This window comes from Piliocolobus tephrosceles, chromosome 12 (assembly GCF_002776525.5).
Source record: "Piliocolobus tephrosceles isolate RC106 chromosome 12, ASM277652v3, whole genome shotgun sequence".
NCBI classification, from domain to species: Eukaryota; Metazoa; Chordata; class Mammalia; order Primates; family Cercopithecidae; genus Piliocolobus; species Piliocolobus tephrosceles.
In genome coordinates this window covers 2,544,965-2,565,100 of record NC_045445.1, presented here as the reverse complement: position 1 = coordinate 2,565,100, position 20,136 = coordinate 2,544,965, and the positions used below count along the sequence as shown (strand labels likewise).

Here is a 20,136-nt window from a genome sequence, read left to right as displayed (position 1 = left end):
TGGTTACTTATACTGATACTTACCCACAATGTAATTGGAAAAGCACTGCATCTGACTTTAAAAGATCTCAGTATAAGCTCTAGCAGTGCCACTGACAAGCTCTATGACCTTGAATAAGACTTTTAACTCTCTGAGCTTCAGTTTATTTCTCTAGAACATGAAGAGTTTCAGCACAGAGATATCTAAGGTCCATTTCAAAAAACATTCTATAATATGAGGAAAAGGGTAGATATAGCCAACCTCATAGAAAGAAATATCAGTAACAAGTGTGGAAGAAATAAAATATTCGAGAGCAGACTCTTCACCAGTTCATCGCCCCTTGCTGGAAGTAAAGTTCACTCCCAAGAGCTAGTAGGATTTCCTTGGAGCACCATTTTTAAAATTATTATTATAATACTTTAAGTTCTAGGGTACATGTGCACATGTGCACCGCCATGTTGGTGTGCTGCACGCATTAACTCGTTATTTACATTAGGTATATCACCTAATGCTATCCCTACCCCTCCCCCCTCCCCACAACAGGCCCTGGTGTGTGATGTTCCCCTTCCTGTGTCCAAGTGTTCTCATTGTTCAATTCCCACCTATGAGTGAGAACATGCGGTGTTTGTTTTTTTGTCCATGCGATAGTTTGCTGAGAATGATGGTTTCTAGATTCATCCATTTCCCTACAAAGGACATGAACTCATCCTTTTTTATGGCTGCATAGTATTCCATGATGTATATGTGCCACATTTTCTTAATACAGTCTATCACTGATGGACATTTGGGTTGATTCCAAGTCTTTGTTATTGTGAATAGTGCCCCAATAAACATATGTGTGCATGTGTTTTTATAGCAGCATGATTTATAATCCTTTGGGTATATACCCAGTAATGGAATGGCTGGGTCAAATGGTATTTCTAGTTCCAGATCCCTGAGGAATCGCCACACTGTCTTCCACAATGGTTGAACTAGTTTACAGTCCCACCAACAGTGTAAAAGTGTTCCTATTTCTCCACATCCTCTCCAGCAACTGTTGTTTCCTGACTTTCTAATGATTGCCATTCTAACTGGTGTGAGATGGTATCTCAATGTGGTTTTGATTTGCATTTCTCTGATGGCCAGTGATGATGAGCATTTTTTCATGTGTCTGTTGGCTGCATAAATGTCTTCTTTTCAGAAGGGTCCATTCATATCCTTTGCTCACTTTTTGATGGGGTTTTTTCTTGTAAATTTCTTTGAGTTCTTTGTAGATTCTGGATATTAGCCCTTTGTCAGATGAGTAGATTGCAAAAATTTTCTCCCATTCTGTAGGTTGCCTGTTCACTCTGATGGTAGTTTCTTTTGCTGTGCAGAAGCTCTTTAGTTAAATTAGATCCCATTTGTCAATTTTGGCTTTTGTTGCCATTGCTTTTGGTGTTTTAAACATGAAGTCCTTGCCCATACCTATGCCCTGAATGGTATTGCCTAGGTTTTCTTCTAGGGTTTTTATGGTTTTATGTCTAATATTTAAGTCTTTAATCCATCTCGAATTAATGTTTGTATAAGGTGTAAGGAAGGGATCCAGTTTCAGCTTTCTACATGTGGCTAGCTAGTTTTCCTAGAACCATTTATTAAATAGGGAATCATTTCCCCATTTCTTGTTTTTGTCAGGCTTGTGAAAGATCAGATAGTTGTAGATGTGTGGTATTATTTCTGAGGGCTCTGTTCTGTTCCATTGGTCTCTATCTCTGTTTTGGTACCAGTACCATGCTGTTTTGATTACTGTAGCCTTGTAGTATAGTTTGAGGTCAGGTAGCGTCATGACTCCAGCTTTGTTCTTTTGGCTTAGGATTGACTTGGCAACGTGGGCTCTTTTTTGGTTTCATATGAACTTTAAAGTATTTTTTTCCAATTCTGTGAAGTAAGTCATTGGCAGCTTGATGGGAATGGCATTGAATCTATAAATTACCTTGGGCAGTATGGCCATTTTCACAATATTCATTCTTCCTATCCATGAGCATGGAATGTTCTTCCATTTGTTTGTGTCCTCTTTTATTTCATTGAGCAATGGTTTGTAGTTCTCCTTGAAGAGGTCCTTCACATCCCTTGTAAGTTGGATTCCTAGGTATTCTCTGCGAAGCAATTGTGAATGGGAGTTCACTCATGATTTGGCTCTCTGTTTGTCTGTTACTGATGTATAAGAATGCTTGTGATTTCTGCACATTGATTTTGTATCCTGAGACTTTGCTGAAGTTGCTTATCAGCTTAAGGAGATTTGGGGCTGAGATGATCGGGTTTTCTCAATATACAATCATGTCATCTGCAATCAGGGATGATTTGACTTTCTCTTTTCCTAATCGAATACCTTTTATTTCTTTCTCCTGCCTGATTGCCCTGGCCAGAAATTCCAACACTATGTTGAATAGGAGTGGTAAGAGAAGGTATCTCTGTCTTATGCCAGTTTTCAAAGGGAATGCTTCCATTTCTTGCCCATTCAGTATGATATTGACTTTGGGTTTGTCATAAATGGCTATTTATGAGATACGTTCCATCAATACAGAATTTATTGAGAGTTTTTAGCCTGAAGGGCTGTTCAATTTTGTCAAAGGCCTTTTCTGCATCTATTGTGATAATCATGTGGTTTTTGTCTTTGGTTCTGTTTATATGATGGATTACGTTTATTGATTTGCATATGTTGAACCAGCCTTGCATCCCAGGGATGAAGCTGACTTGATCGTGGTGGATAAGCTTTTTGATGTACTGCTGGATTCGGTTTGCCAGAATTATATTGAGGATTTTTTCATCGATGTTCTTCAGGGATATTAGTCTAAAATTCTCTTTATTTGTTGTGTCTCTACCAGGCTTTGGTATCAGGGTAACGCTGGCCTCAGAAAATGAGTTAGGGAGGACTCCCTTTTTTTCTATTGATTGGAATAGTTTCAGAAGGAATGGTACCAGCTCCTTCTTGTACCTGTGGTAGAATACAGCTGTGAATCCATGTGGTCCTGGACTTTTTTTGGTTGGTAAGCTATTAATTATTGCCTCAATTTCAGAGCCTGTTATTTGTCTATTCAGAGATTCAACTTCTTCCTGGTTTACTCTTGGGAGGGTGTATGTGTCCAGGAATTTATCCATTTTTTCTAGATTTTCTAGTTTATGTGTATAGAGGTGTTTATAGTATTCTCTGATGGTAGTTTGTATTTCTGTGGGATCAATGGTGATATTCCCTTCATCATTTTTTATTGCATCTATTTGATTCTTCTTTTCTTCTTTATTAGTCTTGCTAGTGGTCTATCAATTTTGTTGATCTTTTCAAAAAACCACCTCCTAGATTCACTGATTTTTTGAAGGGTTTTTTGTGTCTCCATCTCCTTCAGTTCTGCTCTCATCTTAGTTATTTCTTGCCTTCTGCTAGCTTTTGAATGTGTTTGCTCTTGCTTCTCTAGTTCTTTTAATTGTGATGTTGGGGTGTCAATTTTGGATCTTTCCTGCTTTCTCTTGTGGGCATTTAGTGCTATAAATTTCCCTCTACACACTGCTTTAAATGCATCCCAGAGATTCTGGTATGTTGTGTCTTTCTTCTCCTTGGTTTCAAAGAACATCTTTATTTCTGCCTTCATTTCAATATTTACCCAGTAGTCATTCAGGAGCAGGTTGTTCACTTTCCATGTAGTTGAGCGGTTTTGAGTCATTTTCTTAATCCTGAGTTCTAGTTTGATTGCACTGTGGTCTGAGAGACACTTTGTTATCATTTCTTTTCTTTTACATTTGCTGAGGAGTGCTTTACTTCCAGCTATATGGTCAATTTTGGAATAAGTGTGATGTGGTCCTTGGAGCACCATTATAACAAAATTAGAAAGAGAAGTTGATGCAGTGCCCAAATGATGACCAAAACATAATTTGGAGGCTCACTGCACAATATTCTTTCCAGTGTAGAGGAATGTCCTTCAACCGGAACAAGCTGAGAGCCAGAGGAGAAATAATAAAATCTTCAAAACAGCTGAAATATTCCTAAATATTACAGGGATGTGCTGGTATCTTTCCAGGGCCTACAGGTTATTAGCCTAAACATAATCTTAATTGGTAGCAAAACTGCTAGTGTAGGATGTGGAGGTTGTGTTAGTATTGGCTCTACTTCAAGTTAACTATGCCTCAGTTTCCTTGTCTGTTAAAAAGGGAGTTGATTTTGTTATGATTTCAATATTTAAAATATTATGGTTTCCAAGGACATAATAGATTAAAAGAGACTACCAGAGGTAGCTACACTGTCATTCCTAAGAAGTGTTTGGGACATCCAGATAAGATGGAACAGGCATCTTTACATTTCAGTATAATCCCTCTGTTTCAAACATAAAATAATGGTAGTTAAAATATAAAATATATAGTTTTCTTAAAATAAAAGATCAAAGTGTCATGAAAAAGAAACCCAAAAAAGGGAGTAAGTAATGTTGAAGCCAGAAGTCTGAGCCTGAAAATAAAGAGTAAAGTAAGAAAGACTAAAATTGCTCTGTATGAAAGTGAAGACTGGAAGCAGAGTGAGTGCTTGTGGGTCAGACCTGGGGATCTCCTTGAAAAGAGGTTAGAAAAAGTGAAGCTGAACTGATGCCTGGGGTATGGCTCTGTTTGAGGCTGTGGGGTATGGTTGTGTTTGGGGCTACAGCCCTGGGTTGGGATAAGGGGTAAGCAGGGGAAAGGTACAATGGCGTACAAAGACATTGTCCTGGAATCGGAACTGAGACAAGTGGTTTATTGTACCAAGAATGTATTTGCAATGTCATAATGGAGAATAAACTGCACAGAGAAATGTTTCCTGTATGGTTTTTTTTTTTCTTATTTTCTCTTACAGGTTTGCTCCAAAGGCAAAGACACAAAGTGGGACTGTGACACAAGTGGCTAAAACTTTGATAGAAACTTCATTGGTCTTACCACAAAGAGACAGAAAAGGGCTTCTGCAGGTCAGAGAGTGTGAGGGAATCCCATAGTGGAGATGGTTAAAGAAGATGTTCTACTAATTCTGTGTTTGAGGCTCCACAAATAATAGGTTCACTCCTGAGCTGCACATGCAGAGGCCAAACCCAAGGTAGTATACAAAAAGCTTTGAGAACTACACTATATTTAAACCACTTAAATTTCAGAAAAATCCCCGAGTAGTACAAGTATGGTACAGACACAAGGCTGCATATCACAGACTTTGATAACTGATCTATGAACTTAGATTAAAACCATAGTCTTGGACTATCTCCTAAGTGGTACACGTGTGAAAGAAACCAAATGTAGCCTAGTAAAGACTTTGAAAACTGAACGAGATGTAGACTATCACCCACAGAATGCAAGGCAGAACTTACAGACTGAACTTAAGTAAGTTGATTACCTGATTTAAAATATGAAAAAAAAAAATTGGCATTCTCCAGAGCCCAGAATCTACACAGCAAAATATTCAAAATGCCCTAGATACAATCTAGCATTAGTACTTAGAAAGAACAAGGAAAATGTCACCAATTCTCAAGGGAAATGACAATCAACAAATGTCAACTGTTGTCTGACATCAAGCCCAGATGTTTGAAGTGTCAGCCAAAGAGTTTAAATCAACTATTATAACTCTGTTTCGTGAGGTAAAGGAAACACATTCGCAAATGAATGGAAAGATAGATGTTCTCAGCAGAGAAATTAGAAAATATTAAAATAACCTATTTGACATTTTAGAAATAAAAAAATGCAATTACCAAAATAAAAACATTATCTGGATGATCTCAATAGCAGAATAGAGTTGACAAAGGAGTCAATGAACTTGAAGGGAGGCTAACGGAAATTATCCGATATGAAAAACAGTAAGAAAAATGGAACAAACAGCCTTATTGGATGATAGGATAAGGTTTCACATACAGAGCATTGTAGTTCCAAAAGGAGAAGAGAAAGAGATTCGTGCAGAAAAATTTTTTTTGAAGAAATAGCGCTCAGAAACTTCCAAAATATGACAGACTACATCAATGTACAGAATTAATATGCTCAGAAAAAATAAAACAGAAAGATTAAAGAGAATCATGCCTAGACATATCATAATCAAACTGCTAAATACCAAAGTAAAGAAAACTCTGAAAGAAGATATTGGGAAATAACACATTCTATATAGGGGAGTAATGATTGGAAACTGAAGATAAATCATGGAGGACATATGGTGGTGAAAAAGCATCTTCAGCAAGCTTAAAGAAAACAACCATCAACACCAGAATCCTATATCCAGCAAAAGTATGTTTTAGGAAAGAAGTCAAAATAAAGACATTCTCCAATTTTCAAAGGACTAAGAGAATTTGTCACCAGGAATATCATTCTATAAACAAATTCCAAAGGGGTTTCTTTGGGTTTAAGAGAAATAATGTCATGGGGAAATTAGATCCTCAGGAATTAAGGAAATACAACAGAAATGGAAATTCTGGGTAAATCTTTTTTCCCTTTTTAAATTCTTTAAAATAGTTATGACTTGAAATAAAATATTATAACATTGTCTTATCTTTTTTTCTTTTTTCTTTTTGAGACAGAGTCTCACTCTTGTTGCCCAGGCTAGAGTGCAATGGTGCGATCTCGGCTCACTGCAACTGAGAGGTGACAACATGCTAGCAGCCCTCACTCGCGGTGCCTCCTCGGCCTCGGCGTCCACTCTGGCAGTGCTTGAGGAGCCCTTCAGCCTGCCACTGCACTGTGGGAGCACCTATCTGGGTTGTCGGAGGCCAGAGCCGGCTCCCTCTGCTTGCAGGGAGGTGTGGAGGGAGAGGGCAGGTGGGAATTGGGGCAGCACGCACCACGCTCACATCCTGTGTCAGTTCTGGCACTGTCCGCCCAGGGCAGTGAGGGGCTTAGCACCTGGGCCAGCAGCTGCAGTGGGTGCACCAGGTCCCCCAGCAGGCTAGCACTGCTGGCGCTGTGCTCGAGTTCTTGCCAGGCCTCAGCTGCCTCCCCACGGGGCAGGGCTGGGGACTTGCAGCCCGCCATGCCTGAACCCCCACACCCCACGCCCCGGTGGGCTCCCTCAGGGCCCAAGCCTCCCTGAGTACCGCCCCCTGCTTCCCAGCCCTCAGTCCCAGCAAGCACCCAGGGGCTGAGGAGTGTGGGTGCATGGTGGGGGACTAGCAGGCAGCTCTGCCAGCAGCCCTGGTGCAGGATCCGCTATGTGAAGCCAGCTGGGCTCCTGAGTCTAGCGGGGACTTGGAGAACTTTTATGTCTAGCTAAGGGATCATAAACGCACCAATCAGCACTCTGTGTCTAGCTCAGGGTTTGTAAATACACCAATCAGTACTCTGTATCTACCTAACGTAGTGGGGACTTGGAGAACTTTTATGTCTACCTAGAGGATTATAAATACACCAATCAGCACTCTGTCAAAACGGACCAATCAGCTCTCTGTAAAATGGACCAATCAGTTCTATGTAAAATAGACCAATCAGCTCTCTGTGAAATGGACCAATCAGCAGGATGTGGGTGGGGTCAGATAAGGGAATAAAAGCAGGCTGTGCGGGCCCACCAGTAGCAACAGCCCTGGGTCCCCTTCCACCCTGGTGGAAGCTTTCTTTTTGTGTCCTTTGCAATAAATCTTGCTGCTGCTGACCGTTTGGGTCCACACTGCCTTTATGAGCTGTAACACTCACCCGAAGGTCTGCAGCTTCACTCATGTCAGTGAGACCATGAACTCACTAGAAGGAAGAAGCTCCAGACACGTCTAAATGTCTGAAGGAACAAACTCGGGACACACCATCTTTAAGAACTGTAACACTCAACGCAAGGGTCCGCAGCTTCGTTCTTGAAGTAAGCGAGACCAAGAATCCACCAATTCTGGACACACGACCTCCACCTGTCGGGTTCAAGAGATTCTTCTGCCTCAGCCTTCTGAGTAGCTGGGATTACAGGCACCGGCCACCATGCCTAGCTACTTTTTTGCATTTTAGTAGAGACAGGGTTTCACTATGTTGGCCAGGCTGGTCTCGAATTGCTGACCTCGTGATCTGCCTGCCTTGGCATCCCAAAGTGCTAGGATTACAAGCGTGAGCCACTATGCCCGGCCATCTTGTGTGGTTTTTAATGAATATTGATATAATTGATAACTGCAACATAAAGGTCATTTGAGTGATAAACTGAACTATTTGGTTGCCAGGCTACTACAATTTACTGGAAGTGGAATGATGTAGACTTTAGGACTGTCAAAAGCTAACTTTTGAAGTTAATCTTGTGAAGATTGTAAGCCCTATAGCAACCAATGAATCCCATATTATAAAGAAATATTTCTAAAAAAGCAATATATGAATTAGAATAAAATAATTCACATATTCAAATATTCCAAAAGAAGGCAGAAAGGGGGAAAAGATAAATATAAGGATGTGGGAACAATAGCAAACAAATAAGATGATGAATCTAAGCACAAACATGTAAATAAATACATTAAATGTAGATGATCTAAACACACCAATTAAAGTAGAGATTGTCAGATTGAAAAAAAAAATAGCCAACCATATTCTGTGTACAAAAAGCATACTTAAAATATAAGGGCATAAATATGATAAAAAGTGAATAAAAAATGTATGCAATGCAAACAGTAATTCAAAAGATAGATGTGGTGGTCATTTAGGTTAACGTTCCCTTATCTGAAATGCTTGGGGTCAGAAGTGTTTTGCACTTCGAATCAGATTTCTGAAAAATTTGCACATACATAATGAGATATTTTGGGGATGGGATCCAAATGGCTAAACACAAAATTCAGTTATGTTTTATACACAGCTTATAAGCATAGCCTGAAGGTAATTTTATGAATACTTTCAGTAATTTAGATGCAGGGGTTACATGTTCAGGTTTGTCGCCAAGGTATATGGTGACGCTGAGTCTTGAGGCACTATTGATTTTGTCACCCAGGTAGTGAGAACAGTCTATAATAGGTAGTTTTCCAACCCTTTCCCCACTGCCTCACCCCATTCTCTTGTAGTCCCCAGGGTCTATTGTTTTCATCTTTATGTCTGTGTATGCCCTATGTTTAGCTCCCACTTACGAGTGAGAACTTACGGTATTTGGTTTTCTGTTTCTTAGTTCACTTAGGACAATGGCCTCCATTTGCATCCATGTTGCTGCAAAGGACATGATTTTATTCTTTTATGACTGTGTAGGATTCCATGGTGTATATGTACCATGTTTTCTTTATCCAGTCCACCATTGATGGGGACCTAGGTTGATTCCATGTCTTTCCTATTGTGAATAGTGCTGCACTGAACATACTGGTGTATGTGTCTTTTTGGTAGAATTATTTATTTTCCTTTGGGTATATACCAGTAATGGGATTGCTGGATCCACTGGTACTTCTATTTTTAGTTATTTCAGGAATTTCCAAACATCTTTCCACAGGGCTGAATTAATTTGTATTCCCACCAGCAGAGTATAAGTGTTGCCTTTTCTCTACAACATTGGCAACATCTTTTTGACTTTTAAACCACAATGAAATACCATCTCGCACCATCTCATGCCAGTTAGAATGGTGATCATTAAAAAGGAAACAACAGATGCCGGCCAGGATGTGGAGAAATAGAAACACTTTTACACTATTGTTGGGAGTGTAAATTAGTTCAACCATTTTGGAAGACAGTGTGGCAATTCCTCAAGGATCTAGAACCAGAATTACCATTTGACCCAGCAATCCCATTACTGGGTATATACCCAAAGGATTATAAGTCAATCTATTATAAAGACACATGCACATATATGTTTATTGCAGCACTGTCCACAATAGCAAAAACTTGGAACCAACCCAAATGCCCATCAATGATAGACTGGATAAAGAAAATGTGGCACATATACTCCATGGAATACTATGCAGCCAAAAAAAGAATGAGTTTATGGCCTTTGCAGGGACATGGAGGAAGCTGGAAACTATCATTCTCAGCAAACAAACACAGGAACAGAAAATCCAAACACCACATACTCTCACTCATAAGTGTGAGTTGAATAATGAGAACACATGGACCCAGGGAGGGGAACATCACACACCGGGGCCTATCACGGGGTGGGGGACTAGGGGAGGGATAGCATTAGGAGAAATACCTAATGTAGATGACGAGTTGATGGATGCAGCAAACTTCATGGCACATGTATACCTATGTAACAAATCTGCACGTTCTGCACGTGTATCCCAGAATTTAAAGTATAATAATAACAAAAAGCTGTGTTGAATTTTGTCAAACTTTTTGCATCTGTTGAAACAATCATGTGATTTTTATCTTTTATTCTGTGAATATGGTGTATCACATTTAGTAATTTCCATATGTTGAACCAGCTTTTTATCTCAAAAATAAATAATAATTAGTCATGCGAGAACATTAGGACAAATATCTAATGCACACAGGGCTTAAAACCTAGATGATGGGTTGATAAGTGCAGCAAACCACCATAGCATATGTATACCTATGTAACAAACCTGCATGTTCTGCACATGTACCCCAGAACTTAAAGTAAAATATATATTTAAAAAACAGCCATTCTAACTGTCGTGACATGGTATCTTATTGTGGGTTTAATTCACATTTTGATGATTAGCAATATTGAGCATTTTTTTCATTTGTTTTTTGGATGTTTGTATATCTCCTTTAGAGAAGTGTCCAGTTATTTGCCCACTTTTTAATGGAGTTTTTTTTGCTTCTTGATTTATTTAAGCTCCTTATAGCATATGGATATTAAACCTTCATCAGATGCATAATTTACAAATATTTTCTCTCATTCTGTAGGTTGTCTCTTAACTCTGCATCATTTATTGAATAGGGTGTCCTTTCCCCATTGCTCATTTTTGTCCACTTTATTGAAGATCAGATGGTTGTAGGTGTGAGGCTTTATTTCTGGTCTCTATTGTGTTCCACTGGTCTATGTGTCTGTTTTTGTACCAGTACCATGCTGTTTTGGTTACTGTGACTTTCTAGTATAGTTTGAAATAGGCACTGCTGGAGAGGATGTGGAGAAATAGGAACACTTTTACACTGTTGGTGGGACTGTAAACTAGTTCAACAATTGTGGAAAACAGTGTGACGATTCCTCAAGGATCTAGAACTAGAAATACCATTTGACCCAGCCATCCCATTACTGGGTATATACCCAAAGGATTATAAGTCATGCTGCTATAAAGACTCATGCACACGTATGTATATTGCAGCACTATTCACAATAGCAAAGACTTGGAATCAACCCAAATGTCCATCAGTGACAGACTGGATTAAGAAAATGTGGCACATATACCATGGAATACTATGTAGCCATAAAAAAGGATGAGTTCATATCCTTTGTAGGGACATGGATGCAGCTGGAAACCATCATTCTCAGCAAACTATCGCAAGAACAGAAAACCAAATACCGCATGTTCTCACTCATAGGTGGGAACTGAACAATGAGATCACTTGGACACAGGACGGGGAGCATCACACACCGGGTCCTATTGTGGGGAGGGGGGAGGGGGGAGGGATAGCATTAGGAGATATACCTAATGTAAATGACGAGTTAATGGGTGCAGCACACCAACATGGCACATGTATACATATGTAACAAACCTGCAGGTTGTGCAAATGTACCCTAGAACTTAAAGTATAATCATTAAAAAAAGCAATAGGCTAATGTGATGCCTCCAGCTTTATTCTTTTTGCATAGAATTGCTTTGAGTCCTCAGGCTGTTTTTGTTGTTGTTGTTGTTCTGTATGAATTTTAGAATAGTTTTTCAAGTTCTGTGAAAAATGACGTTGGTAGTTTGATAGGAATAGTGTTGAATCTGTAGATTGCCTTGGGCAGTATGGCCATTTCAGTAATATTGATTCTTCTAACCAATGAGCAATAAATATTATTCCATTCATTTGTATCATCTCTGATTTTGTTTTTTAATAAACAAAGCCAGTAATTTTATTCTCATCAATCTTTTTTCACGTTTTATTCATTTATTTTTTCTTACTTTCTTTTTATTATTTCAATAGCTTTTTATGCCTGCCTAGTATTTCAACATGTATATGTACCACATTTTCTTTATCCAATCCATCATGGATGAGCACCTAATTAATACAGAAACAGAAAATCACATACCATATGTTCTCATTTGTGAGTAGAAACTAAAAGATGGGTAGAGATGGCACAAAGATGGAAACAATAGATACTGAGGATTCCAGAAGGGGCAAAGTAGGATAGGGGAAAGGGTTGAAAAACTACCTATTGGGTACTATGCTCACTATTTAAGTGATGGGTTCAACTGAAGCCCAAACCACAGCATTACACAATATATCCACGTAAGAAACCTGAAAATGTACCACCTGAATCTAAAATGTAAAAAAAAAAAAATTAATGTCCCAAGTAATCACAAAATTAAACGTCCCAACTATACAAACCCCCTGACACACACATTTAAATTCATTTCATCTATCATTTTTTTATCTGATTAAAAAGAACACTTTTCCAAATCAGGAGATTTTTTAATATTGTAATAACTACCTAAAAGTAAAGTGATAAGAAAATAAAAATTATTTACATAGTAAAAGAAGGAATCATTAAGAAATTTTTCCATTAAATGGAACTGTTTTATATGTTGATTGTCTTATTAGTGATGATTATATACCACAACAGCAAACTATACTGTGCATGTTATATTCATTTTTAAAAATATAAAGTTTAACTAAAATTAAACCTTAAAGTGAAAACAAGCACAAATACTCCCGTTCAAATAAACCTACATGTGAAAACCAATGAAACAGAACAGGATACCCAGAAACTATTCTATGAATATATGGAAGCTTGATGTAAGGTAACATAGACATTACATATTAGTGAGAAGGAATGAATGATTTTAAAATGCACTGGGACTACAGGTTATCCATCTGTAAAAAGTACATTTTCATCTCGTACCACATATAAATATTAATTGTAAGTATATTAAAAATATTAAAAAAAAGCAATTCATGAAAGAAGGAATCTGAATACCCAATGAACATAAGGTTTCCAATATCAATAGATGATCACGGTAATGCAAATTAAAAGGTGGTACTATTTCACAGCTATAACCTGTCAAAAATCTAGACCCATGGTAGTATCAAGTGTTGATAAGGAAGTGAAATAAAGAGAACTTACACACTGCTGCAGTTGGGGGATGGGGAAGGAAACTAGCACAACAATTATGGAGAGCAATTGGGCAATATCTGCTAAAACTTAGATGTATATTCCCTATAAGTCAGCTGTTCCTCTGATAGATCTATATTCACCAGAAATGTCTACACATGTGTGCAAAGAGACATGCACAAGAACGTCCATTTAGTGTTTAAAATGTTGTTCTGTATAGACTTAATATAATAGGTATCTTTGTACAAATAGGATTCTCAGTTGCCTCCAAAGTCTCCAGTAAAGACTACTTTGCAATCACTGTTGCTTAATGTATTGCAAGTGAAATGTGGTCTCTTTCCCCATTGGAATGGAGTAAGTTAATATGGTGGGTCTGGCCAAGCTTCTTTAGGCAGATCCCACGTTTTCTGCCTAGAATCAGACATCCTTACTTTGCAACGCAAAATGAGAAGTTTTACCTCCCATGTCTTTGTTAAAGTTTTATTACTCCTTTGAGCCCGTTAGAAAAAAAAAACAAAAAAACTGTACCTTCTAAATACACTGCCAGTTTGCCATTTCTGAATTTCAGTGTTAAACCAAAAATGTCTTATATTTTTCCTCTGACATCAATATTAGCCAGAATTTGCTCTTTTAATTTTTGTATGAGAAATCTTCCTCTAGGTTGATATACACCTACAGTGCCCCAACATGCCTGCCCCAGCTTTGACATAGATCTGTTCTGTTTCAGTACCCTTTTATAGAAAATATATCACTTCCAACCAAATTTTGATATTCAGATAGTTATAGACTGGAACATTCTGTGAGAGTACACTGTTCACTCTTATTCCTGCCTCACCATTTCTCCTTTCATACCTCATGAATGAGATGTAAAGAAGCTTATATTTAGTAGCAGAAGACCTGAGACTGAGTCCTGGGTCAACTCCTTATTGGCTAAATTCCCTTGATCACTTTAGTCTTAGTTTCCATATCTGTGAAATGGGGATATCAATAACTGACCTCACAGCCCTATTGTGATAATCAAATTAAATTAAATAAGGAATGCTGGATGTGAAAAGGCACTTTGAAATTGTAAAGTGCTATCTAAATGCTAGTTATCACCAGTATTATCATATCCATTATAGTAGAATTTTCCTGTACCTAACACCCTCTGTGAAAGATTCTAAATATTTGAGGAAGAAGAAATGACTCATCTCCTGTGGATTAATTAGAAACTCTTAGAAGTAGTGGCCATTTAGGGAAAAAGAAAGGGCCAGAATTTCCAGGGGAGGGTTATTTATTTATTTTATTTAAAAAATATGGGGAGACCAGCCAATATGATTTAGGGAGAAGAACAAAAATGGCAGGCTACACATAGCCAGGGAGAGCTTCTCCCATCAACGGATCAGACCATTAAGAAGACTGGCACACTCTGAGCATATCTTCAGAAGAAAGGCATTAAGAGGGGACAGAGGGAAGACACAAAGTCAGGGGTGAAATGGGGAGGAAGCTAGGAGCCCTGCACAGGGTTACTGAGCACCAGGGCTCATTCCTGGCCCTGAGTAACTCATGGAGAAGGGGTGAGTTAAATAGGCATGGAGTAGCCCACTCTCACCATAGACCTCTGGAATCGTAACTGTGGGAGGACCCATGACACCCACAGACATTTGAGCTGGCAAGGAGGGCATCATGGATAGTTGGCAGGGACAGGACTTCTGCCTTTGTGGAGCACAGAGGGTTTGGCGTGAGAATGGCTACAGTGGAGCACAGCCAGGGATGCCCATCCACCAAAGCTTGCCACACTCCTCTAGGTGGCCTTGGCATTTATTGACTGTCCCACCTGGATGAACCAGGAACATCTTGCCTATAGGATAAGGTCAGTCTGATCTGAGTGCCCCTGGTATGCTGGCCTTTCCCAGGGTCCCTGCCTGGCTGCACCTACTTGCAGCACAGCATCAGATGCCAAACCAGGGCACTTCCCAGCAGCCATCACCATGTCTCTTTTACTGGCAGACCCTGCCTAGCCATCAGAGAGCTTCCACAGAAGGATTGCTACTGGGTGTACCCACGCACAGCATCCTTCCACTGCTTTGCTTGCATGCATGTGGACCCCACTGACCTGCTGCCCTTCTGCTGTTGGCATGCATATGCACAAACCCTGCTGCTGCTGCCCTGATTAAGCACCTTTGCCAGGACCTCCCAACAATGTTGTTGCTAGCAGATCAGGAACATCTCAGCCCCTCCAGTCCAGCAGGTACATAAGCTTGAGGGGTGAGACAACAAAGCAGAGGGCCTGGTCTCAGCCCTCCAGGATTAGAGCACACAGCCCAGGAATGCTGAACTAAGCCAGGATGGCTGCCTGAAATCATCCAGAAATAAAGCCAGTTGACTGAATCCAACCTATATCACAGTCAAACCCTAAAGGACATCAAAAGATATAAAAGCAAAAGTCCCATCCAAAGGATAGCAACTTCAAAGATTAGAGGAACATCAGCCCACACAGATGAGAAAGAACCAGCCCAAGAACTCTGGAAACTCAAAAAGCCTGAGTGTTTTCTTACATCCAAATGACTGAACTAGCTCCCCAGAAATGGTTTCTAACCAGGCTGGAATGGCTGAAATGTCAGACATAGAATTCAGCATACAGGTCATCAAGATTGTGGAAAAAGTTGAAACTCGATCCAAGGAATCTAAGGAATCCAGTAAAACAATACAAGAGCTGAAAGATGAAATAGCCATTTTAAGAAAGAACCAAATTGATCTAATAGAGCTAAAAAACTCACTATAAGAATTTTGTTAATATAGTAGAAATTATTAACATCAGAATAGAGAAAACTGAGGAAAGATTCTCATATCTTGAAGACTGCACCTTTGAATAAACTCAGTCAGCAAAACTTTTTTTAAAAGAATAAAATAGAATGAACAAACCCCCCAAGAAATATAGGATTATGTAAAGAGACAAAACCTATGATTCACTGGCATCTCTGAAAGAGAGGGAGAGAGAACAATCAACTTGGAAAACATATTTCAGCAAATTGCCTGTGAAAATTTCCCTTACCTCACTAGAGAGATCAACATTCAAATTCAGGAAATTCAGAGAATCCCTGTGAGATACTATGCAAGACGACTATCCCCAAAACACATAGTCTTCAGATTCCCAAAGATCAACATAAAAGAAAATATATTAAAGTCAGCTAGAGAGAAGGGGCAGGTCACCTACAAAGGGAACCTTATCAAGCTAATAGCACATCTTTCATCAGAAACCCTATAAGACAGAAGAGATTGGAGGCCCATATTCAGCATCATGAAAGAGAAAAAAAAAAGAAAAAAAACAAGATTTTTATATCCAGCCAAATTAAGCCATAGCAAATGAGAAACTAAATCCTTTTCAGATAAGCAAATGCTAAGGGAATTCATTACTACCTGCCTTACAAGAGGTCCTTAAAGGAGTGTTAAACACAGAAATGAAAGACCGGTATCTGTCACCACAAAAGACACTCAAGTACATAGACAATTAACACTACAAAGCAAGTCTACATAACAACTAGTTAACAACTTGGTAACAGGATCAAATCCACACATATCAATATTAACCTTGAATGTAAATGGGCTAAATGTCCCAATTAAATGGCACAGAGTGGCAAGTTGGATAAAGAAGCAAGACTCAACTGTAATGCTGTCTTCAAGAGACCCATTTCACATGCAGTGACACTCAAAAGCTCAAAGTAAAGAGATAGAGAAAAATCTGCCAAGCAAACGGAAATCCAAAAAAGCAGGAGTTGATATTCTAATTTAGACAATACAGACTTTGAACTGACAATGATAAAAAAAAAAAAAAGACAAAAAACTGCATTACATAATAGTAAAGGGTTCAATTCAACAAGAAGACTTCACTATCTTAAATATATATGCACCCAACACTGGAGCACCCAGATTTATGAAACAAGTTCTTAGAGACCTACACACAAGACTTAGATAGCCATGCAATAATAGTGAGAGACTTCAACAATCCACTGACAGTGTTAGAAAGATAATCAAGGCAGAAAACTAACAAAGACATTCAGGATCTAAACTTGACACTTAACCAAATGGACTTAGCAGATATTTACAGAACACTCCACTCAACAACAAAATGTACATTCTTTTCATATAAACATGGCACATTTCCTTAAATGAACTACATTCTTAGCCATAAAGCAAATCTCAACAAATACAGAAAAACTGAAACCATACCAATGACACTTTTATATCACAGTGCAATAAAAATAGAAATCAATACCAAAAATATCTCTCAAAATCATACAATTACAGGGAAATTAAACAATATACTCCTGGATGATGTTTATGTAAATAATGAAATTAAGGCAGAAATCAAGAAATTCTATGAAACTAATGAAAACAAAGATACAACACACCAGAATCTCCAGGACACAGCTAAAGCAGTGTTCATAGGAAACTTTATAGTGCTAAACACCTGCATCAAAAAGTCACAAAGATTTCAAATTAACAACCTGATAGCATGGCTAGAGGAACTAGAAAAGCAAGAGTAAACTACTCCAAAGCTAGCGGTAGAAAAAAAAATAGCAAAAATCAGAGCTGAACTGAAGAAAATCGAGATGAAAAAAAAAATTCAAAAGATCCATGAAACTAAAAGGTTTTCTTTGGAAGAATAAATAAGACCAAAAGACCACTAATTATACTAATAAAGAAAGAATGAGAGAAGATCCATAGGAATACTATCAGAAATGACAAAGGGGACATTATCAATGACTCCACAGAAACACAAAAAACCCTCAGAGACTATTATGAGCACCTCTATGATCACAAACCAGAAAACCTGGAAGAAACTGATAAATTCCTGGAAACATACAACCTCCCAAGATTGAATGAGGAAGAAATTGAAACCCTGAACAAATCAATAATGATTTCCAAAATTCAATTAATAATAAAATACCTACTAACCAGAAAAAGCGTTGGACCAGATATGCTCATGGCCCAATTCTACCAGATGTATAAAGAAGAGCTTGTGATAATCCTACCATCTATTCCAAAAAATGAGGAGGAGGGACTCCTCCCTAACTCATTCTATGAAGCCAGTATCATTCTGATACCAAAACCTGGCAAAAACACAACGCGAAAAGAAAACTTCAGCCAATATCCCTGATAAACATAGATGCAAAATTCCTTAACAAAATACTAGCACACCAAATCCAGCAACACATCAAAAGGCTAATCCACCACAATCAACTAGGCTTTATTCCTGGGATACAAGGTTGGTTCCACATGTGCAAATTAATAAATGTGATTCATCACATAGAAATAAAAACAAAAACCACATGATCATCCCAATAGGCACAAAAACAGCTTTTGATAAAATTCAACATCACTTCATGTTAAAACCTCAACAAACTAGGCATCAAACACATACTTCAAAATAATAAGAGTCATCAGTGAGAATCCCACAACAAACCTCATACTGAATGGGCAAAAGCTGTAATCATTCCCCTTGAAAACCAGAACAAGACATGGATGTCCACTCTCACTACTCCTATTCAACACATTCACTGGAAGTTCTTGCTAGAGCAATCAGGCAAAAGAAGGAAATAAAAGACAGACATCCAAATAGAAAGAGAGGAAGTCAAACTATCTCTCCTCATGGATGATATGATTCTGTACCTAGAAAACACCATAGTTTCGGCCCACAGCCTCCTAAAGCTGATAAAAAACATCAGCAAAGTTTTATGGTACAAAATCAATGTACAAAATTCAGTAGTATTTCCATACACCAAAAGCATCCAAGCTGAAAGCCAAATCAAGAATGCAATCCTGTTCACAATAGCCACAAAAAGAATAAAACACCTAGGAATACAGCTAACCACGGAGGTAAAAAGATCTCTATCTACAACAAGAATTATAAAACACTGCTCTAAGAAATCAGAGATGACACAAACAAATGCAAAAACACTCCATGCTCATGGATAGGAAGAATCAATATTCTTAAAATGGCCTTACTGCCCAAAGCAATGTACAGATTCAATAAGAAGCTCAAATAGCCAAAGACGTCCTAAGCAAAAAGAACAAAGCTGGAGACATCACAGTATTCTACTTCAAACTGTACTATAAGGCCACAATAACAAAAACAGTATGGCACTAGAACAAAAACAGACACATAGAACAATAGAACATGCTACAGAACCCAGAAATAAAGCTACACACCTACAACCATGTGATCTTTGACAAAGTTGACAATAACAAACAATGGGGAAAGGTCTCCCTATTTAATAAATGGTGCTGGGATAACTGGCTAGCCATATGCAGAAGATTGAAACTATATGCTTTCTTTTCACCATATACAAAAATCAACTGAAGGTGGATTAAAGACTTAAATTTAAAACCTAAAACTATAAAAACCCTTGAAGAAAACCTAGGAAATACCATTCTGGACATAGGACCTGGCAAAGATTTCATGACAAAGAAATTAAAATCAATTGCAACAAGAACAACAATTGACAAATAATACCTAATTAAACTGATGAGCTTCTGCACAGCAAAAGAAACTATCAAGATTCAATGCCATCCCCATCAAGCTACCAATGAGTTTCTTCACCGAATTGGAAAAAACTGCTTTAAAGTTCATATGGAACCAAAAAAGAGCCCGCATTGCCAAGACAATCCTAAGTCAAAAGGACAAAGCCGGAGGCGTCACGCTACCTGACTTCAAACTATACTACAAGGCTACAGTAACCAAAACAGCATGGTACTGGTACCAAAACAGAGATATAGACCAATGGAACAGAACGGAGCCTTCAGAAATAATGCCACACATCTACAACCATCTGATCTTTGACAAACCTGAGAAAAACAAGAAATGGGGAAAGGATTCCCTATTTAATAAATGGTGCTGGGAAAATTGGCTAGCCATAAGTAGAAAGCTGAAACTGGATCCTTTCCTTACTCCTTATACGAAGATTAATTCAAGATGGATTAGAGACTTAAATGTTAGACCTAATACCATAAAAACCCTAGAAGAAAATCTAGGTAGTACCATTCAGGACATAGGCATGGGCAAGGACTTCATGTCTAAAACACCAAAA

The 20,136-nt window shown here is 38.4% G+C and overlaps 1 protein-coding gene across 1 annotated transcript in view; it reads right to left on the bottom strand.

Moving 5' to 3' along the window:
* Nucleotides 1-20,136, bottom strand: part of GABRA3 (gamma-aminobutyric acid type A receptor subunit alpha3) — a 171,915-nt gene that overhangs the window by 109,689 nt on the left and 42,090 nt on the right. The gene's annotated exons all lie outside the window — the stretch shown is intronic.